We start from the raw sequence: 20,758 nt of genomic DNA, 5'->3' as shown, positions 1-20,758 counted from the left end.
CTGCTCACCTGAGCATCATCACACCTTTTCTCCTTCTTCCGGGATTTCTTCCCTAGAAGGAATTCTTAGCATTTCTCACTGCATGCTCTGCTCCCCGTCGGACCCACACACCAGCAGAAGGCACGGAGAGTCACTGCAGCCGTCAAGGCAAGAGGAGGCACATCGGCAGTGAAGGTGTCACGAACGGGGGCCGCGCTGAGAGTCTGATGGAAGAAAAACTATATCCAGAGGCTGCGGGCAGAGCAGTCGAAACGCAGAGCACTCGTGAGGTGAGAGGTCGGCGGGAAGGGGTGAGCCCATCCCGTGCCCCGGTCCCTGGCGCTGGGCGGAAAGGGGAACGGGCACACGACTGCTCCGACCGCGCTCGATCTGGGAAGCGCCTGTCAGCGTCCGGAGCGCAGGGGGGCGAGCCCTGGGGTGCCCTGTCCCGCCCCTCACCTGCCCCCCGCCGCGGAGCTGCGGGGCGGGAAGCGCGCCGGGGGATCCGCGGCACTGGCGGGGCGGCGGCGGGAGCGGGAGCCTGCCGAGGTAAAGCGGGGCCGCCGGCGGCTGGCGGGGGGTCGGTAGTCGGTTCCTTGCTCTGTCGCTCCGCGTCCGGCGCGGGGAGCGGGGAGGGGAGCGGGGCGCTCTGCCGGCTGCGCCCTCGCGGTCCCGGCTGGCGCTGCCCCCGCACCAACTCGGAGCGGGTCAGCGCGGGGCGCCGGGCGCGTCCTCCCGCTGCCCGGCGGGGCGCGCGGCGGCGCGGGCGCTAATTTGGGCAGCAGCCCGCGAGCGCGGTGATGTGGCGGCAGCGCCCGGGCGCTCCGTGCCTGCTCCTCCGCAGACAAAAGCCCGCCCGGGGCGCGTCGGGGGCTGGTTCGGAAACGTGGAGCGCCGAGCTGTGCTCGGGACCCTGTCAGCCCGGCACCCTCTCCGCCGCTGCGGCTGCTCTCCTGTTGGGCGGCGTTGGCCTGAATGAACGTCTCTTTTGGCGGAATATTAAAAAAAATACCCAAACCAACCCAAACCCCAAAAAACTTGATGTTTACAGATGTGGTTAAAGCAAGGCAATGGGTCTGGGCAGCGCTGGCTGTGCAGTGGCTCGGTGTGCGAGAGCAGAGCGCAGCGATGCGCGCCGTGTGAGTGGGATTCCTGCGCAGGGAGAGCCGCGGTGCCCGTCCTCCAGCCGGCTGCGCGCTTCGCCTCCCGCTACTTCTGTGCCCGGTAACTCGGGCAGCGGCCGGGCAGGCGTGCGGGGCGGCTCTCCTGCGCCTTTGGGCAGCGAAAGTTCAGTTTTGCTGCTCCTCTCCTCGCCGGAGGATATTGTTGGGACGCGGTGGCTGCGCGGCTGGAGCAGGGATTACTTCTGGGTGAGTAAGGCTGGCGGTGTGGGGCTCTGCTGGGTCCCTTCTGCTGCCTGCCAGGGAGTGATCCATGGTTAGCAAGCGCAGAAGACTCGGCAGCGTGTGTGCGTGTCATAGGCGTTGATGCAAGGAGGTAACAGGGATGCTCTTCATGCATTTCTGGTGTTTTCTAGTGGCACACTGTTGTTTGTATGTCGCGTGACAATTTGGTCGTTTGAATCTGTGGCAGAATTTTGCTGGTTTGGATAGTGTTGATATTTTGCCTTTGGCTGAGACGTGCTTTTAATAGCATTTAAGCAAGCTGCGTGTAAAAAAATATGAAGGGATAAATTACTGGCAATAAATGCGTTTTACTTTATGCTTTGAAGAGAGAGGGGAACAATAGCACGGATTCTGGAAAGAAAGTAGTTAATGGAGCAGCACAAAATATTATTGTCCAAGGACTGTGCTAGATCCGAAAGATGCCCACCAGGACAGTAAAACAAGAGTCCAAGGAAAGGAAATTCACTGAGCCTGTTCTTCATGAGAACTCTTCTCTTGGAAGAGTTCTCATGAGGAGGTTCAGCAAGCATAGATTCATTATATATGATGCTAAGGCTGACCGAAGGAATTGGATACCTAGTGCAAAAGCCTGTGCATGTGGAAGAAGCTGATTTAAGGTAAAGTGGTGTCAGTGTAAATTTAGATCAGTTGTGTCATTGTGGTAGAAGTTGCTATGTGGACATCACTTGTTTGTAGTTCTGGTTATGTCATTTGGGAAGAGTTGGAAGCAAAACTGAATAAAAAACCATTGCTCTTAAGAGCATCAGGAGTTAGCGTGTGCTTTGTTTTTTTAAACAAGAAGGTTGGTTTTGATTTGAAATATTAATTAAATCATTCCTTTATAAATCCAGCTCTGGGTAAGAGCTTGTTGTGTCAGCATCTGTCTGTGTCTGTTTAATGATCAGAGAAGGTTGATCCTCAGCTTTTTATGTGGGTCAGCTTCCAGCAAAATATATTTTGCTAGAGGAAGGGTTGCAGGATTTGTCCTCTTATAGTAGTGTTAGGTATTAGTAAATTAAAGTGCCTCAACCTGGGTTGTCATTATGTTGTGACTAAGTGTGCTTGTGAAGAGTCCAAAGTGGCTCCACCGCAGATGGCTGCACTTTGGGGTACTTTGTATCTCTTTTGCACCTTCTTGCAGAGGTCTCAGTCCTCTTGCATTTTCAGGCTAATTCACCCTAATAGCATTATGGTAAAGCATCTCTGTTACACAAGAAAATTGGGTTCTCTCTACGTAGAAAGAGTGGCACTACCAAGGATTGCTTTTTCATTTTCTGCTGAGGTAATTTTGTCTATGTCAGTAGTAAAAGGGATTTATTGATAGAGTTTGTTTTGGGGGTAGTGGGTCTCTAGTGTGGGCGAGGTGTAGAAGGCTCAGTGTTCTCACACTGAGAGCTCATCCCCATTTCTGTAGAAAGAAGTTAATTATTGCAGCAAATTCCTAACTATGAGTGTCTGTAGGTGTGTACAGTAGGAGTTTGAGCCAGGTGTGCCTGAAAGGGATCATCCATTTTCACACTTCTGTTGATATGGATATGGTGGGTAGGTAGCATAAACGGAGCTCCTGTTGACTTCTGTGTGTTTACACGTGTAAAATCAGAGTTGCAAGCAGGTTCACCCAGACCTGTGCTAGTACTGGTGTTTTTAAACAAGAAGTACAGGTATTTTCAAGACAAAGATTAGTTTTCCATTACTTTCACCCCACGGTGGGATTCTCCTCGTAGGTGATACAAACAATGATTTAAAAAGCTGCCACTCCTCAGTGGGATTCAAAGTCCAGCCTTTGTCATCCAGCTGTTATGAGCAGTTACAGACTGCTTTTTGTTGTGGTGGAAGTTCTTCTAACCCTTCTCAGCTAGCAGTTGTTTTATGCATGAGGCTTTAATATCTTGCCTGGTTTAATAACCTGTTGTTTCAGTAATATTTTGTGGTATTGAACTCTGTAAGTTATCTGCATTAAATCTGTTGTCTTTCAATATCATTGACTCTCTCTTGTTCATCTGTTAGGAGAAGACAGTAGCCATTGAAATTCCCTAAAACAGCTTAGCTGATCTTAATTATAATAATGGAGTCTACTGTGGTGAATACTGCAAGTGCAAACTATTGTTACAGCTTAGGAAAGTTACTGGGGAAAATTATGGCCAATATTTTCTTATTTGTAGGTTGTGTTCTAATTAAATATTCAATATTATAGGAGAAGGTTGACTCCCAAGACACTGATGAAATGTCAGTTAAATCATATTTCCTCTCCCACAAAGCAATGTGCAGTGTTCTGTTTGCTACAGTACTGGGAAATCTTTAAGACTGGAAGAGTCATTGAATTCTCATGTTCTGTAATCTATAGTTTACCTTGTATTCAAGGTAGATAGATCAGTGAATGCTGAACATATAGGAAGTATAAGGACATAAGGGAACAGAATAAGGCCCATCATGAAAAAGCCAAATGAAGTTCTGGAAATATAGAAAATTTGTAGAATCGACATTTACCTATAAAAATGTGGTTTTTCTTCTTTTTAGGACCTACTCATGTTAGTAAAAGTAAAAATAACATAATTTTATTAAATAGTTGTTTAGTTTGTTGAAGTTATACTTGGTAGGTTTTGTATTTATTTGCTACACCAGCTGAGTATTCCTCTACTGTTTACCTCTTTGTTTTATCCTTACACAGTGAGCTTATTATTGTAAGTTTTGGTTACAGACATATATATTTTTGTAGCACTTTATAACAAGTCTATAAGGCAATAGACTCTACCATATCTCCGTTTAATTTATAACTTTATTTTTCAGCAATTATGGTTAGTCTGCTGCTCAGATCACAATTAAAATTATTTAAGTATAATTAAAATACACCAATATTACTGAAATGACGAAATGCATATGTGCTCATTCAGTTTTTCTTTTCACTAGGTTTTTGGGGTTATTTTTAGTTTTAATACAGAGTGCAAGCTGTTGCTAATTAGCATGGCACTCTGGAGGTGGTCTCTATGTAAGCTAAATGGAGAGGAGAGGATGAAGGAGGGGGAAAAACCCCAACCTGGAGATGTAAAAGCTCCAGTTGTGGAGGCATTAAAAAGCTTTGCACATAGAGTGGGTTTTGTTCCTCTTGTTAGACAAGCGATGGCAAAACCTTTCCAGGTCATGTGTAAAACTTCAGAGCCGAGTTGAGTCCTGTGCCAATGTGTGTGTTCGTGCCTCTCTCCAGAGGGACACCAGTTTCTCTTTTACTTCTCATGCAGTGCTACAACTTGTCCCCTGTGTCTAGATGGAGGGGGGCACCTGGGGCTGGGTGCTCATGCTGTTCCAGAGTTGCAGCAGGCTCACTAGCGAGGTGGCATTGCCATGTGACAGCTCTGGAGTGTTTGCCATGGCTTTTCCCTCATGAAAGCAGAATATTGCAGACACTGCTGTGTGCTGCTGTTCTTAAATTGCTGAAGGTCACGTGTGTAGTAGGGCATGTGTGTAATATGCACAATTCTGCCAACAGGATGCACAAATGAATATGCAGGTGTGTTTGTCTGTATAAATGGTTCTACAACTATTTTTCAGTGTTAATACATATTGTGTTCTTGGGTGGAACTGCTGCGCCTGCTAAGGGGACAGGTTTTGAACTTGCACAGCTTAATCTTAAGATCTGGGGCTGCTGATTGCTGGAGTATTTGGCAGTCATGGTTTCAGAGGTTTTAGGTCTTATCTGGGCAGCTTCTCCCTGTGGCAGCAATATGTAGCCAAGTAATAGATGACAAGCTCTAAATAAATAATAAATAAAATCTTTATTAAACCCATTCTTGCATATGGGGAACATCCTATGAAGTTGTACAGAAAGCTGACTTCCTTGGGTCTCTGAATGAAACCTGATTCATGCCCTGTGAGGGCAGGCTTTGTGCTGCCATGCATGGAAATGTGCTCACAGTAGTTCAGGGTAACAGATCTTCTTTTTCTTGTATCTATTTTGGCCTATGTCTAGATTCTCTGCAAATGCTTTGGAATTAACACAGTCAAGTGAGGGGTGGGTACTGCTCATTTCATCAAAGTAATGCAGTGCACCTATATAGAAATAAAGATTAGAAACTGCTTTTCTTTGAAAGGTGTTCTAACCCATGAAATTGGTGCATGCAGATATTTTAGCATTAGGTACTATTGGAAATATTAACAAAAATGGTAAAAGTAACTAATAAAAAAATCCTGCTCTTTAAAGCAGGAACTTCTATCAAGAGTTCAAAGAAAAGTCAAAGGAAGTTACACATCACATGTCTTTTATTTTTCTGGGGTCAACTGCAGGAAGCTGTATAGCTACAGTCTAAACCACATTAAACTTCTTTTAAATGTTGATTTTTTTTCTTCGTACCCTTAAAAAAGTGCTGTTCCAGAGTGTTTAGGTGAAGTGATGCCACTCAGTGCATCATCTTCTCAAATCCTTTATGCTTGCTGCTCCTCTGAGGTTGTCCTCAGAACTTTCTTTGGGATTGGAAAGTAAGGTACCAATGGTCCTGTCTGTGTCAAGGGACATGAAAAGTAATGTTATATGATCCAGGTGAGGGATGTGAAAGGCTTTGTTACATTTTCATAAATCATTTAAAGAGTTTTAATCTGGAGCAGCTGCCTTGTTTCAGTTGGTGTCTGGAGTACAGCATACAGGGAGATGCTGAGGGATCTGGATTTGCCCAGCCTGGAGATTAGAAGATGAAGGTGAATTTTTGCCTTCCATTTCCTATAAAGCTGTTTTGGGGCAGAGAACAGTGCTCTTCTCTGAGGTATACAGAGCAAGGATGAGGTGCAGTTGTCACATATAGAAATGGATCAATTCTGACTGGGCATAAGGAAAAAGAATTAACAATCAGAAGGGTTAAACTCTGACCTGAGGTCTGTGGAGTTTGCAAGATTTGACCTTGGAGATTTAGAAACATGACTGGACAAGACTCTGAACAACTTGTTCTAACTTTGAAATCAGCACTGCTTTGACTGGGAGTTGGAGGACGTGGCCTCTAGAGGTCCTTTTCAGCCTAAATTATTCTGATTCTGTAAGAAGATTTCCTGCAGAGAAAATAAGTATTGTAAAAGTTATTCAAAATAGTCTTTTAAATTTTATTATTGGGACAAAAGAGCTGTTTCTGGGATCAGAGGAGCCCTTTGTATACTACTCATGGCCAAGATAATTTCGAATAAAAATGGATAAAGAGCATGTGCAAATGAACAAGTTTAAACTTGGGCAAAGTGCTGCTGCTGCCTTGACTAGTCACAGTCTTGCTGCTGTGTGTTGAGAATAGCTCTGACAAATAAATGTGACACAGGTCAAGTGGTAGACTTTGCTGGACTTGGCTGTGGGTACTGTTGATGAACTCTTCACAAGTCTGGGAAGGTATATAACATACTAAATTGGATGACTCTTATACTTTGATAAAAAATGTTTTTTTGTTGGTTTTTTTTTTTTTCTGACAGAATGGCTACTGAAACTCTCTAAGATTGATTGTTCACATGTCCTTTGTTCCTGATGTGATGAGAGTACTCTCTGTTGATGGAGTTGCTCACTCTTGTTAGTTGTAGTATCATGTTTGACTGGGTTTTTTTGAGTCATTTCTCAGAGCTAACTTGGTGCAAAGGTGGGCAAAATACCAGCACTACTTGTCTCACACATCTGTGTGAGGTCTTAGTGATGTCACCAGAAATCTCCATAGATTTGGCCTTCAGACTTCAATTTATCCTTGAGTTAGTGATGACCAAAGAATCTGTGTAACATGAATTGTAATCCAGTGTTATTCATTCAAAAGGTATCTCACTGAAATAAAATGAACTTTATATATTGATGTCTATATGTTCAAAGTGGAAAATTCTGTAGTGGAGAACAAGCTGTATTTGTTATCCTGTACCTATGTGTGAGACATAAGGCTGTCTATGTGTACAGACATGATACATTGCTCCCCTCTTCTCCACAAATAAGCACCAGTAACTCCCCTGCTCTTCCCCCAGACAGATATGTTTGGGTTTTTTTTTCAATTGACATTAAATGTGCTTTACCAGTAGCTGAGTTAGATCTGTTAGCTGTGGCTCAGACTCCTGTTCAGCTTGTTGGAAAGGCTGTCAGAGACAGTCCATGTCTAACCAGCAGCAGTGTGAGTAGATGTTATCAATCTAGGCTGCTGTGTTTTCTCTGGAGGCCAGATTGAGAGCAGCCTTTCTGCAGAGGTACATTCAAACTTGTATAAAAGCTTGAATGATTGCTGTCAGTGCTCCGTAGGATGCACAGACTTCAGTGGCTTTTCTCTCCAGGGCCTGCCTACCTGTGCAGGCCATGGGATGGAAATTGAGGAAGAATATTGAGGAAAGCCAGCTGTTGCTCAAAGCAGTATCAGTCAGGAGATGCACTGTCTTGTGCTATCTTGTACTCCCTACAGGAAAGGGAAACTTCAGCTCTTTGCTGTCCCTTACCTTCCTTGTGCTTTTGCCTTTAGTATTCTTGAATGTATATCTGGTTTGGTTTTTTTTTTTTTTGCATTGAGTTGCAAACTTTTCCTCTCTAAGCCAGACTTCCAAAAGGACCCGAGAAGGACTTTATTAAGAAATGTTATCACTGAATCCCTTTTACCTGCTTTATGTATTTAAATCATACTCAGAATGTGTTTTTCTGTATTGTACACAGATTAAAGGAAAATATGATTCCTTTAATTTTCAAATGAAAGGTGGAATGCATGCCTTGTTGACGAAGCATAAGAAAAATGCTAAATGTCACTAGATTCAACTGAGAAATCTGGGAGCAGCTTTGTTGATTTTAACAATATTGTGTTACAGAAACAAAATATATACAAATCAGGCTGGATTTTTTTGGTTGTGTTTTACAATTAATTTTAACAACATGAAGTGTGTATCTTTGATTTGGAGTATTTCTTTATTTGGGAAGCCAGTAGAGAAGTGTTTTCGGAGTAATAGTATGAGAACCAAGGCCTAGACAGGCAGAGCACTTTGTTACTTCAACACTCATTGCTTTGTACTGCTGCTGATATAGAGGGAAGAAATTGTCTTTAGTGGCTGCAGTTTCTTCACTGTGGTAGCATCTGAGACCAGGAAATTCTCTGCTGAAGATGAAGGACAGTACAGAGCAATTCCTTTTCCATTTTTCTCTTTTCCCCTTTTGATTATGGTCTCATCCTGCTTTTCTTGTTGGGCAGGAATGGTTTGAAAGAAACAATGCCCAGCTGGATCAAAAGGATTGGTAGAAGTCATGTGCTGAAATTGCATTTCCCTTTTTTAAAAAGAGGTAGAATATTCTTATGTTGATGGTTCAGCTGCAAAGGTGTTCCAGCTTTTTCCAAAGTTAAGCTAGGTAAACTGGGAGAAGTTAATTAAATATGATTGGTGTTAATGTAAACATGGTTGACTGCCCCTGGAATTCCCTTTGGTGCTCACAGGGAATTTTGGCAGGGATAGCTATTTCTTCCTTGAGATGGAATTGAGGTCAGTGTTGCAAGAGGTAGGGGTGGGAAAAGGAAGAAAGGAAGCATGAAACAAACCTGAGACACCACATTTGGAGACTTCAGTGAAGCAACACTCTGGTTTTAATTTCTCATTTGTGGATATTGGAGATACTGTTAAGATCTTCTCTGATTTTGCTCTGAGTATCATGGTTCTGGTGGTGACTATGTTTGCCTCATTCCTTTAGAACTTAATTTTGTAACTGTTTTTCCCTATATTCTTCCAGGATATCAAACTGGCTTAGGTCCATGAAGACTGTGCTGGTGTCAAGCTCCTTCTGACTTGCCTCCAGGTCTCAGGAGGAAAGGTACAGTTAACAGGGGTAAGTTAAAATCCACTGACAGAGCACCCTGAAGGAAATTAAGACTTTAATTAGTGTTCTCTCCTTTGCATGGCAGTCTCTGATACATTTCTTCCTTCCAAGTTCCTTGGTCCATGACAGCAGGCTATCAGTGACAGAGAAAGGGAAATCCAAAAAGTGGAATCACTTTGAAATTCTAGTTCAAAGTTAAATGAATAGAGCATTTACAGGGCAAATACTGATGCAGGCTTTGTGTGTCAGGAAAACACTTTGAAAGTGAAAAGTGCCCCCCCCCCATTGGTTTGTTCTCATTTTAACTGATCACTTTGAAAATCTACTTGGAATCACAGTTGAGCTACCATGATAAAATATGTTTTTGGTAGATAAAGTTGAAATAATATACACATCTAGCAATTGCTAGTGTTGCTGGAAATAGTAAGTGCATGTTGTAACAAACACAGATTCCCATTTCTTGTTCCATCCTAAGGGCAAAGTACCCTTGGTGCAAAACCCAGGGGACCTATATAGTCATTAACAGATGGAGGGGGACATTAATCTTCTACCCACAAATCTGCCTCAGCACATAAAGCAGGGAGCGTCTGTTGTGTGCAGTGCTAGAGGTTGTATTAAACATGATAGTGCAGTTTATAATCACAGTGCCAGCCACTCTTTCTATACATTGCTATGTTTTCTTGGTACTCTGTGTCTCTGGATTTCACTTTTTCTATCTATGTGCAATAGAGAGTGGCAGTGTTTCTGCTTTTTGAGATTCTGGCAGAATTTTCTTCCAACACTTAAAATCTTTCTTCTGCTGTAAACACTTGAGTATGTTAGGATATACTTTAAGTGCTTTTTTGTGCATAGGGAGAAATATATCCTTTTTGTTTGTCATTCAGTCTTTCTCATTTGGCAGTCAACTAAGAGAGAGGCATGGTTAATGAGATATCTCAGCATCACGTTTTTATGGGAGCACAGTTAAGGTTAGGAGTATGTCCAGTCTCCAAACTGCCTAGTGAGCATTCTGTATTTGGAAACAAATGCCAGCTGGCAGTGGTTAAAGAGTGCATGCTTATTCTGCTCGTGGATAGCCAAAACATGCTCCCTGCTGTGTGCTTTTGGCAGCTTTGCACTGGCAATATGTCTCAAATGCCAGTTGCATGTCCTCCTTTCCTCCTCTTAAGTGTATCCCATAAGGCATGATTTAGCCTAAATAAAAATGTGCCTCACACATTGGTCTAACATTGGTAATGTATGGAAAGAAAGAGACCACTTTGATTTTTGAAAATCAAAGTCTTTCTGAAACACCTGTAGTACATTTCTACAGTGGAAATAAAAAAATGATTAATGTGTTTTCCTATACTTGGTGGCAAATTTGCCTTAAATTTCTGAAGGTCTGATGATTTTTGTGACAACAATTTTTAGGCACACTACTCTGAAAATTATGTGTAATTTATTCTCAATGAGACAGCTGGCTGGAATTCTGGACCTCAAGTTTGATTCATATTCTAATTTTTATTTATATATAAAGCATATTAAGTTTATTTGGAGTTCTAACTGTATTTATCTGCTCATTGTATTAATTATATTGGTGGTGAAATTAACTGCATTATTTTGTGGTCTGAACATAGGAATCACATCTTACCTTTCTTTTTATTTGTTGAATTGTTTTAAGTCAGTGGGCATCTAAAGTGGTATATTTTGTTGAAAAGACACCTTCTGTGTAGGCAGGCTGACACGTACAATCAAGTGTTGCAAATAATAGGATAGATTGGGTTGGAAGGGACCTTTAAAGGTCCTCTACTCCATGTGCTTAGTTGAATTATGTGAAGCAGTTCATGAATTGTGGTGCATTGGATACAAATTCTTAAGAATCTGAAGGTAAATAAGTTCAGTCTATGTTTCTTTATCAATTTTTTTCTTCAGTGACAGTATAACAAAATGTAAAAAAAGCACAGCTTGACAAAAAGGCAAAATACCAAAGATGTTCACACAACTGTATTTAGAGTTAAGACAACTGTATTTAGGGTAGAGTAAACAAGCTGTGCTTAGAACTTGGCTTTAGAAATATCTACATATTTAAGCTTTGTACTGCTTTTTCTTCAAGAGGATTGAAGCAGCCTGATACCACTGTCATGTAACTTTCTCCCTCTCTCTGGCAAGAAGAACTCAATTCAGTTTTTTTCAACAGCTAATCTAAAATAGTACAGGTTTCCTTGTAGGTACTTTGTCCCATCCATCAACCAGCTATATCCTGAATATTCAAGGGACATGGGCATCTTTTTCTAGGTACTTTCAATGCTTTCATTGTTTTCTGTGTGATAGTGGAGTTGGGAGTCAAATCTTGCTGTGATCTGTGTGGATGAAGCACCACTGCACGTTGGTTAACTGTATTCATGCTCTAAAAAAATCCTTGGGTATGACGTGCAAAAAAGGTATTTTAGAAAGTAGGTTGCAAAATCAAACCCTCAGAAGTTGTGAAATGTCAGATTTATGTTATTTTCTTCTGTGCCTGTAATTGATGCAGGAATATAGATCTTGCAGCTTTAATTTCACCACATCCTAATTGGATAACTCTTACGTTAAAAAAATGTGTGGCATGGTTGTGGTACTTTGTAAATAGCACAGTACCAGTACCATTTATGTAGGAGGGAAAAGAGTATTCACAGAAGAATGATTATAGAATTTGGTGCTAAGTTATTATGTACGTGTAAAAGATAAACAGAATTGGTTCAAAAGAATTTAAATTCCATGTCAGCTAAATATATTTGCATTATATAAACTTAATGTGTAACATAACTGTTTTCACTGAAGTTTCTCCATTTATGCTGGTGTTGAATTCTGCCTCTAGTCAAAAAGAACTTTTAGAAAAAGTTCTGCCAACACAGTTTTTTGTCTTGGAACAGATTTGAGGCTTGCCAGCAGTGTTATTTCTTCTGAGTTGCAGGAGCAGCTCTAGTTACATGCCAAAATATGGTGTTATTTTTAAACTGAAAAATAAATGAAACCTATGTAGAAATGGAAACTTTGTTGAATGCCAAATTCTGACCGCGTCACTCCCATTGGAACCACTAGGACCAATTTTTGCAGTCTGCACTGTCTTTATAGCATTAAGAGTTATTTCACAATGTGGGAAGTATTGGAAGAAATGAGTGTAAGAAAAGCAGGAAATCTGCCAAGGTCCATGTCTTTTTTAAAAAAGTTGTTACAACCTACTTGCTGAGATATGTTCTATGCAGATATCAAATTTAAGCAAGTTTCAGTTATGGCCAGCCACTCTCCATTTCAAAAGTGTTATTCTGGAGAGAAGAGGCAGATTGAAAATTTTCAGTACCTAAATATTTTAAAAATAATAATAATTTCATTATTTTGGCCTGTTTTCCTAATGTAGGAAATGATCTCCTCTGATCTTGGAGACTCTGTCAAGCTTCTTTGTTTCCCATTTTTCTTAATTTTTAAAGTGTTTGTCCAAAGCAGAATTTTAAGGTTAGTTTCAGTGAGATAGGGGTTAAAATGGGGGTTGGGAAAGGGAAATACAGTATTCAAAAAATGATTGGTTTGCTCCAGGACTATCTTCCTCACATACTAACCCTGGTAAAAAAGGCCCAGGTGTTTTGCCTCTAGCAGTGTGAAAGCACTCAAATCCGTTGAGAGGTTTGAGAAGAGGCTCTAGTGATTTTGGACAGTTGTTGACTTTCAGCTTGTGTGAAAGGGATAAACAGGTCTGTTATGTCACCATTCTGTGGAATGAAAAGGAAGCAAAAACTTGTGTTATTAATCCAGAAGACTTCCCAAATGTGTTGCATCTGGAGTCTAAACTTGCTCTTGTGCTGAAGTCTTCAGAGCAGTTGCGGAGATAAGTACAATCAAGCTGACCTCTGCAAGTATGATGAATGTTAGAGGAGAAAGCCGTTGCCATTGTAGCATTTTGCAGGCATATTCAGCCAGGTAGTACAAATTAGCCAGAATTCTACTAAAACCTGAAATGTTCACTGGTTTTGACAGCTGAGCAGTTGCTCTGGCTGCGTCACCAGGCAGCTGTGGTTCTGCTGTCAGTGGCTGAAGGATATTGTATTGCCTAGCACAGCTCTGTGCTGGTGACACTGATGTGTTTGTAGATCAGTGCAGCTGGGCAGTGTGCTGGCACTCAGGGTTTTTACTGCCAGTTCTCAAGGATGACTCGTGAAGAGCGTTAGTGGTGTACCTGCTTGGGAATTGCATAGAGGCTGGTGCAGCTGGGCAGTGTGCTGGCACTCAGGGTTTTTATTGCCAGTTCTCAAGGATGACTCGTGAAGAGCTGTACCTGCTTGGGAGTTGCATAGAGGCTGTGTGGTCATCTGCCCTTCCAAACCTGCTCTTTTTTTGGTACTGAACTTTTCATTCTGCAGAGCCAAAGCCCTTATCTGAGGAACTGAATTCACCTTGGGTGATGTATAGTCTTTCCAAGACTGGAAAATAGGCATGATGAATTTATGTTCTGAGCCCTGTGGCTCAGATGGCAGGTTTTCAACATCAGCCCCTTGCTTTGTACATTTACACTGCTTTTGCCATGGACTGATAGTACCGCTTCTACTTGCAGTAGCGTAATATTTGTTACTTTTATCTCAATTCATAAGGTGGTTCTTCATTTTGTACCTAAAGGGAATTAATAATGGTCTTCTGTAGGCTTTCTGGCAGGGCATGATCAGCCCTAGGGAACTTGGACTGTAGTAATCTCATTGACAGAAGATGTAACTTGCCATAAATTGGATTTCTTCTTTCTGAACCTTGAAATGACCTATGAGTTTTAGAAATAAATGAAGATTCAGAGTGTCGAAAGGCAGTTAGAGACTAAGCTCCAACTGACTGAATTTGGCGCATAACTCATATTTTTGTCTTTACAAAGCTTAATTTTTACTTGGTGTATGTGGTGTTGGAGGAGGCAGAAAAAGAGTTACTTTCTACTACTTGGTTCTGTAATTATAAATACACTGACTTTGGTATGAGAAACATCAGACAATAAGTCTTGGTGATGGTTAAGTTAATTCACTCTTAGGAGTTCAATAATTCATCTAAGAAGTGTCAGCAGCTGGGTCTTGTTAATGGTAAGCCTTTCATTTCTGTTAAATCAATTGTGAATAATAGGATCCTTCAGAGAAAAATGATGAAGTAAGCATTGATTTCCAAATTGGGTGCCTGATATTGAAGCATTAATAAAATCTAGAGCAAGCAGGCAACTAGGACCTCATACACTCTGATCACCTAAGTAGTAATCAGAGAAAATCAATATTTTTTTTGTATGGTGCTAGATCTGTTAACATTTCGTTTGTCGTCATTCATCATTGTGTCTATAATTTCATTTTTATAATTGCTTGACTTTTGGGGGGCTTAATAGTATGCTTTGAATCAAACATTTACTGTCAAGCTTTTGTGAAACAGATGTGGCATTGCCATATTGTCTGCTCTTTGCTAGCTGTCTTACTATTTTTGGATTTTAATAGCAGTGGGCAAAGTAAACTCTTAAGTAATTTCAAATGAGGTTACATTTTCTTAGAGGAGTTCCATGTGGACTTCCTGGAGTCCCCTGTTATTATCTTTCTCTAAGCTATGAGGAGCTGTGTTGCTTCTGTGTAGTCAAGTTCAGCCTCACAGAGGTGTTAGGAACATCTCCAGTAAGATGGTAAAGAAGATCATCAGCTGTAGAGAACATCTTTGGAACAGTCAGATTTCTGGCATGGTTTCCTCTGGAACATCCTCCTTGGGCTCTTGTTCATCAGCTACAACTTCTGGCTCTGCATGGTTTGTGCCAGCCTGTCTTGTGTTGTTGAAGAGGGCTGTGTCTGTCTGGATGTGTCAGAGGTGACCAGTGCTGACATGGCTGCATTCTGGCCTTTGATGGCTTTTGTACAGACAACCAAATTTTGGTGGCAGGAGCATCAGTGAGTGGTCTGAGAGGGAGTAGTTGGTGGTAATACATCCCACCAAGCCATTTGTGGATGGGATGCCTGCATACCTTGTACTTCTGGCCTCAGGGTTGGCTGGGTTTCGTAATGCAGTGTGGAGGTTACAGACTTGTGAGTGTGGTGTTTGTTTATTTAATTGTATTTTAGCCATTTGTGGATGGGATGCCTGCATACCTTGTACTTCTGGCCTCAGGGTTGGTTGGTTTCCTAATGCAGTGTGGAGGTTACAGACTTGTAAGTGTGGTGTTTGTTTGTTTATTTAATTGTATTTGAAGGCTGTGTTCAGTGGATATTTAGAGCTGCTAAGTGCTGGCTTTTTCTATCCAGTATTGTTCTTACCAGTGATCCCATTTTCTTTAAAGCTGTATTGAATTGGCATGGAGACCCACATACAATCAAATCTGCTTGCTGTTGGAGTCAATGGGAGTTGAGGCTAAAACTGGACCAGGATTTGGCCCATAAAGCATAGCAAGAAAATTTAACAGTTATAATAAAACTCTTAAGGCAAATAAAATGTTCTAGCAGGTGTTCATAAATGTGCTTTATGCTCATAGACTCTGTTAAATGTTAATACTAAGGTCCTGCAGAAGCTGCACGTAAGGACTGAGTGAAGGAAGCAAATGTCTGTTAAATGTGCTGTGCAATATTGTAGCAAAGGTGGGTGGCAGTGCAATGCCATGCTACCTATTAGACTGAAATATGAAAGCTATTAGAGTTTCTGCTGAATTTTCATTTTGTGAGGGAGTAGTTTTCAAGAGAGAACATACCGTATAAAAAAAGCCATGTGTTGTGCAGAACTAGAAGCATCTTTGTCAGTGTATGCACTTTTCTTGGATGTATACAGAGCTTATTAAGGACAACTGCTCACATGCTGTATTAACAATAAATTTAAAATAAGACAATACTTGTGAGGAAAATAATGGCTGAGAAGCAGTTTTATTTTTTGGATATTTCATTTTCATTGAATTGTTTTGGGTTTTTTCATGCCTTAGATGAACCCACAGGCAGAAGACCTAACGTGACTTAAAATACATTTTGAGAATAATGGGTCTTGGCAGGATTTTATATTTAGATCTCTGTTGTAGGTTAACTCTTAATATTTTTTTTATTTATTCTGTCACTTCATCATCAAAGCACAATGAGGTCCATTTTAGATTTCCAGGAGCTTTCTGGCCTTCCTCCTTTTTGTCTTCTAGTAGAAGCATCTGTTGACTTTTTCAGCAGATTTTGCATCGTGCCTTGCAATCTGGTAGCTTGGACTGTCTTGGTTTCTTCTAGCAGTTAATTTCATTAAGATTCAGGTCAAACCCACAGGACACAAAAAAAAAACCTGAATGCACAGGAGTCAGTTTCTAAAATGACACCACAAATGCGGCAGTCATTGTTAGAATGTGTTTTGTTGGTGTTTGAGTAATTGACTCGGTTTTCTTCTCATCAATGCTCAGTCATTGTGTTGCAGGATAAAAGCAACCACATATTACAAAGATACTCTCTTTCACCATTAGCAGCAAGATGGCTGAGTGAAGGGAGGTCCTTCACATTTAGATATACCAAGTAGCAAGCATCCAGGCATCTCAGCAGTTCCTGTAGTGCTTGTCACTGTCGCAGTGTCCACACAATGTCAGGCTCTTCCGTTGTGTTTGTTCCTGGTGGTGGCAGTGCTAACTTTTTTGTTGTTGTTGTTAGTTAATATGTGCCAGGTTATTTTGAGCTGATCTCTTCTCTGTGGTGGCCAGTGACTGGACCTGTGGGAATATCCTGAAGTTGTATCGGGGGGGGGTTAGGTTGGATATTAGAAAAAGGCTGTTCACTGAGTGGAGGGTGGGCACTGGAACAGCTCCCCAGGTCACAGCACCAGCCTGGCAGAGTTCCAGAAGTTTGGACAGTGCTCTCAGGCACAGGGTGTGACCCTTGGGGTGTCCTGCGCAGAGTCAGGAGTCAGACTCAGTGATCCTTGTGGGTCCCTTCCCACTGAGAATATTCTGTGAAAAGCTTGCTTTGTTCTACCTTGTTATAAAAAGGATTGAAGCATGCAGTTACATGAGGGAATTCTCACCATTTGCTTTCCTAACAAAATCACAGGGACCACTTAGTTTTCTCCTCTGTAGTAAGGCTGCACTAGTGTGCTTATAGACTTCAAAAGCAAGGCTGGTCATCATCAGCCAGCAGATTGGGAGTTCCTACATAGAGTATATATTTTCTTTTGGTCCTTCTAGGACGAGCAAGTCTAGTAGAGAAGCAGGGTGAGGAAAGACTGGAAACTGTTTTTAATCAAGTGGAAAATGTGTCAGTACTTCTCTTGTGAGTAGTGGCACTTCCAGGATAGTGATATTCATGCAGAACTTTTAATCCCTGCAGTACATTACAAATGCATTGTCTGAGAATTAAATGTTAATTGAGGCCATTATTTGATGAGTGGACTATTTATATAGTAAAGTTATTTGAAGTAATGGGCCATGAATGCATTTTGTTTATTAGCTTTCCCTGTGCTCATTCTTCAATATCTTTTCTTATCTCAGAGCAGGCATTTTAAAATGGAAGACTCTTCAGTGACAAAGATCTGCAACATACAAAGTGTTTTACTTATAAATAGTGTGTTTTGTTGATTTTGAGAACAAAACAGCATAGAGTGAAAGCCTTTGAAAGATTGAGCTTTCAGGTAAATTTCTAACCATGGAAAAAATGAAAATGGAGAAGAAAAGGATATGTTTTTGTCTTTCAAAACTTGCGTGATTCAAGTACTTTAATGGTCTTCTCTATTTTGAAGATGAGAAACTAGGGAAAGGAAAATGATTTACTTTGTCTGGGATTATGAAGGAAGTCTGGCAGACAAGGAAATTAAATTGAGATCCCCTAAATGTCAGGCCAGCTCCATAAATGCTAAAAAGTCCTTCCTTTCTTGTCTAAAATGTCTTTCAGAAATGTATAGTGAAGTTTAGTTTTTGTAGGATTTCCATAGGACAACTGCTTTGTGGCCTCCAGGGTGTGAATACACACACAAAAAAAATCACTCTTTGAAGTTAAGAGTATTTTATCTATTATTAAATCTGAAAAAAAGCGCAAAGCCAACATACTTTTAATAATATTTTGTATTTCCTTCTGTAATTGTTTAATGGAATTAATAGGAGTATTTTAGCTATAAAGTTGGACAGCTGCAGCAGGATGTGCTTTAACCAGGATACTGACTCTTCTTTCAAGACACTCTGGCAAACTTTACAATATGTAACATTATGAAAGTCCACTTATCTGTCATGTAGCTCTCTCATACACTTCCTTCATTTACAATTATTTATCCTTTTTTTTTCTTCTTTAAAAGCCAAGTTGAAATTGCTCCTCAGTTCTTGGCTATGATAAAATTCTGTGCAAGGCAAAAACCTTTAAGAAGTTTCCTTCTTATGAGAGATGCTGGGACTTGTGCATGACAAAGGCAGCAATGTGTAGCTGTTCTACATTTATTCACCACATCTTCAATACTGCTAAACCACTGCTTTTAAAGTTCAGTCTTTTGCTTGTTGGATCCAATATCTGGTTTAGATACTTTTTGTCCCAGTATGGAAAATATGGAATCACAGAATGGTTTGAGTTAGAAGGGACCTGGAAGATAATTTTGTCCCACCTCCCCTGCCATGGGCAGAGATGCCTTCCACTAGATCACACTGCTCAAAGCCCTGTCCAACCTGGCCTTGAACACTGCCAGGATGGGGCATCCATAGCCTCTCTGGGCAACCTGTTCCAGTGCCTCACCACCCTCACAGTAAAGAATTTCTTCCTCTCATCTAAATCTGCCTTCTTTCAGTTCAAAATCATCTCCCTTTGTCCTGTCACATGTCCCTGTAAAAAGTTCCTCTCCATCCCTCTTGTAGGCCACCTTTATGTACTGGAAGGTACTCCAAGGTCTCTGTGGAGCCTTGTCTTCTCCAGGTTGAACAACCTCAGCTGTCTCAGCCTGTCATTTCAGGAGAGGTGCTCCAGCCCTCTTATCCTACTCCTTCTACTGGGGCCCTGGAGTTGCCCACAGTACTCCAGGTGGGGTCAGAGTGGAAGGGGAGAATCAACTGCCTGCCAATCTGCTAACTCTCATTTTCTGGTAGAAACTGTTTGGATTTACTTTCTGGTCTTCAATGTGCTTGCAAACTTCTGTTACAGTTTATAATTTTTTGATGCATTGCATTTAGTCTCTGGACTTCAGAGTATTGTCAAATAAACACAGCAGAAGGAGCTGGCTGTTCATGAATGGGGAAGTACTGCATTTATATAAAAACTGTATGCTGATGATACAGAGAGAAGATGAGTTTAATGCATTTTCAATGCCATTGGGTTGACGTGATGATCTGCAGTACTCCCTGCAGCAGGGACATGGTATTGGGTGTGTTGCTTTGTGCCATGCTGGCGGCAGCAGCTGGGAGAGCCAGCATCCCAGCCAGCTCCTGGGGACGTCCCATGTGGTGTGTGCCAGTGGGACTCTGCCAAGCCTTAAATTCTGTCTCAATAGCTGGGACAGGTTTGTGAATTCCAGTCAATTACAGAATTGAGTACTGTCTCTCTGCTTATAAGGTGTTGCTTTCTGCCCCTTGGTAATTGTGTGGTGCCTCAATAGCTGGGACAGGTTTGTGAATTCCAGTCAATTACAGAATTACAGAGACATACTGTCTCTCTGCTTATAAGGTGCTGCTTTCTGTCCCTTGGTAATTGTGTGGTGTCCAGAGCTGTGTATCTGGGAAGGCTTGCAGGGCTTTTGCAGGCCACCAGGTTCAATCTGGAGACAGCTGGCTATAGCAAGCAAAGAACTGTGATAAATGATAGCTTGAAAAAAACGCACATGTGAGGTCTTGAATGAAGTCAAGATTGAAGTAATTTATTCTCAATGATTTGAACAAAAAGGGAAGCTCATGCCGTTTTAAAAGAATACCTTATAAACTTATCTTCTAAAGATAAAAGCTATCAAGCATAAAACCATGATGTTACACCAGATACCAATTACTGTGGTTTCTTAATACACTTGTGTTTTTTTTTGTCCCACATTTATTAAATATTTAGATGTTCAACTGTAGATATTTTTAATCAAAATCAGAATTTTCTCACAAAATGGGTGATTACATCATTTGCGCATTTATATTGGAAGACATTTTAACGATATAAGCATTTTTTCATTTAGACAGCAACCATAATAAATTGAAATAAAATTCAGCCTTGATTGATGTTCTATGTGTCATGTACAGGGCAAGTCCCATCTATAAAATGTGGTTTGCCAAGGCAGCAATATTAGTAGCATTTGAATGTTTTTCTTATTAAGGAGAAAAATGGTCAGCAACATCAATACCGTCTGCTCCAAAGACCATGGTAAATGGAAACTGCCTGCAGCACATTCGAATTCCTCACTGTATTTGGGATGAAGGTATGATGCAGGCAGTGAGATTTTTTTTTTTCCTTGAAAATTAGGATAGACTATTACAGTTCTTAGGATGAAAGAGAGAGGCTGATTACAACATAATGGAGTGTACCATATTCATCTCTTTGAAATATGCCCTCACTCGGCCTTTTCCATTTTACAATCGATTCTCTCATTCCCTTAATGAACCTGTGCGTTCATGAGTCTTCCTTGGAAGTATGCACATGAAGTATTACAGCAGCAGAGAGTAATTGTCTGACAAGCAACTGCAAGTAAAGTG

The 20,758-nt window shown here is 41.2% G+C and overlaps 1 protein-coding gene across 2 annotated transcripts in view; it reads left to right on the top strand.

Moving 5' to 3' along the window:
- Positions 1–473: 473 nt before the first annotated feature.
- RARB (retinoic acid receptor beta) overlaps positions 474–20,758 on the top strand; it is a 323,420-nt gene continuing 303,135 nt past the window's right edge. For both annotated transcript variants that reach the window (XM_039705235.1, XM_039705215.1), the window contains exons 1-2: positions 474–528; positions 9,076–9,171. The gene's annotated coding sequence lies outside the window, so the exon portion shown is untranslated. The remainder of the gene's footprint in view (positions 529–9,075; positions 9,172–20,758) is intronic.

This window comes from Passer montanus, unplaced genomic scaffold, assembly GCF_014805655.1.
Source record: "Passer montanus isolate IOZ18808 unplaced genomic scaffold, ASM1480565v1 scaffold10, whole genome shotgun sequence".
Classification (NCBI taxonomy): Eukaryota; Metazoa; Chordata; class Aves; order Passeriformes; family Passeridae; genus Passer; species Passer montanus.
This window is presented reverse-complemented; position numbering and strand designations above follow the sequence as displayed.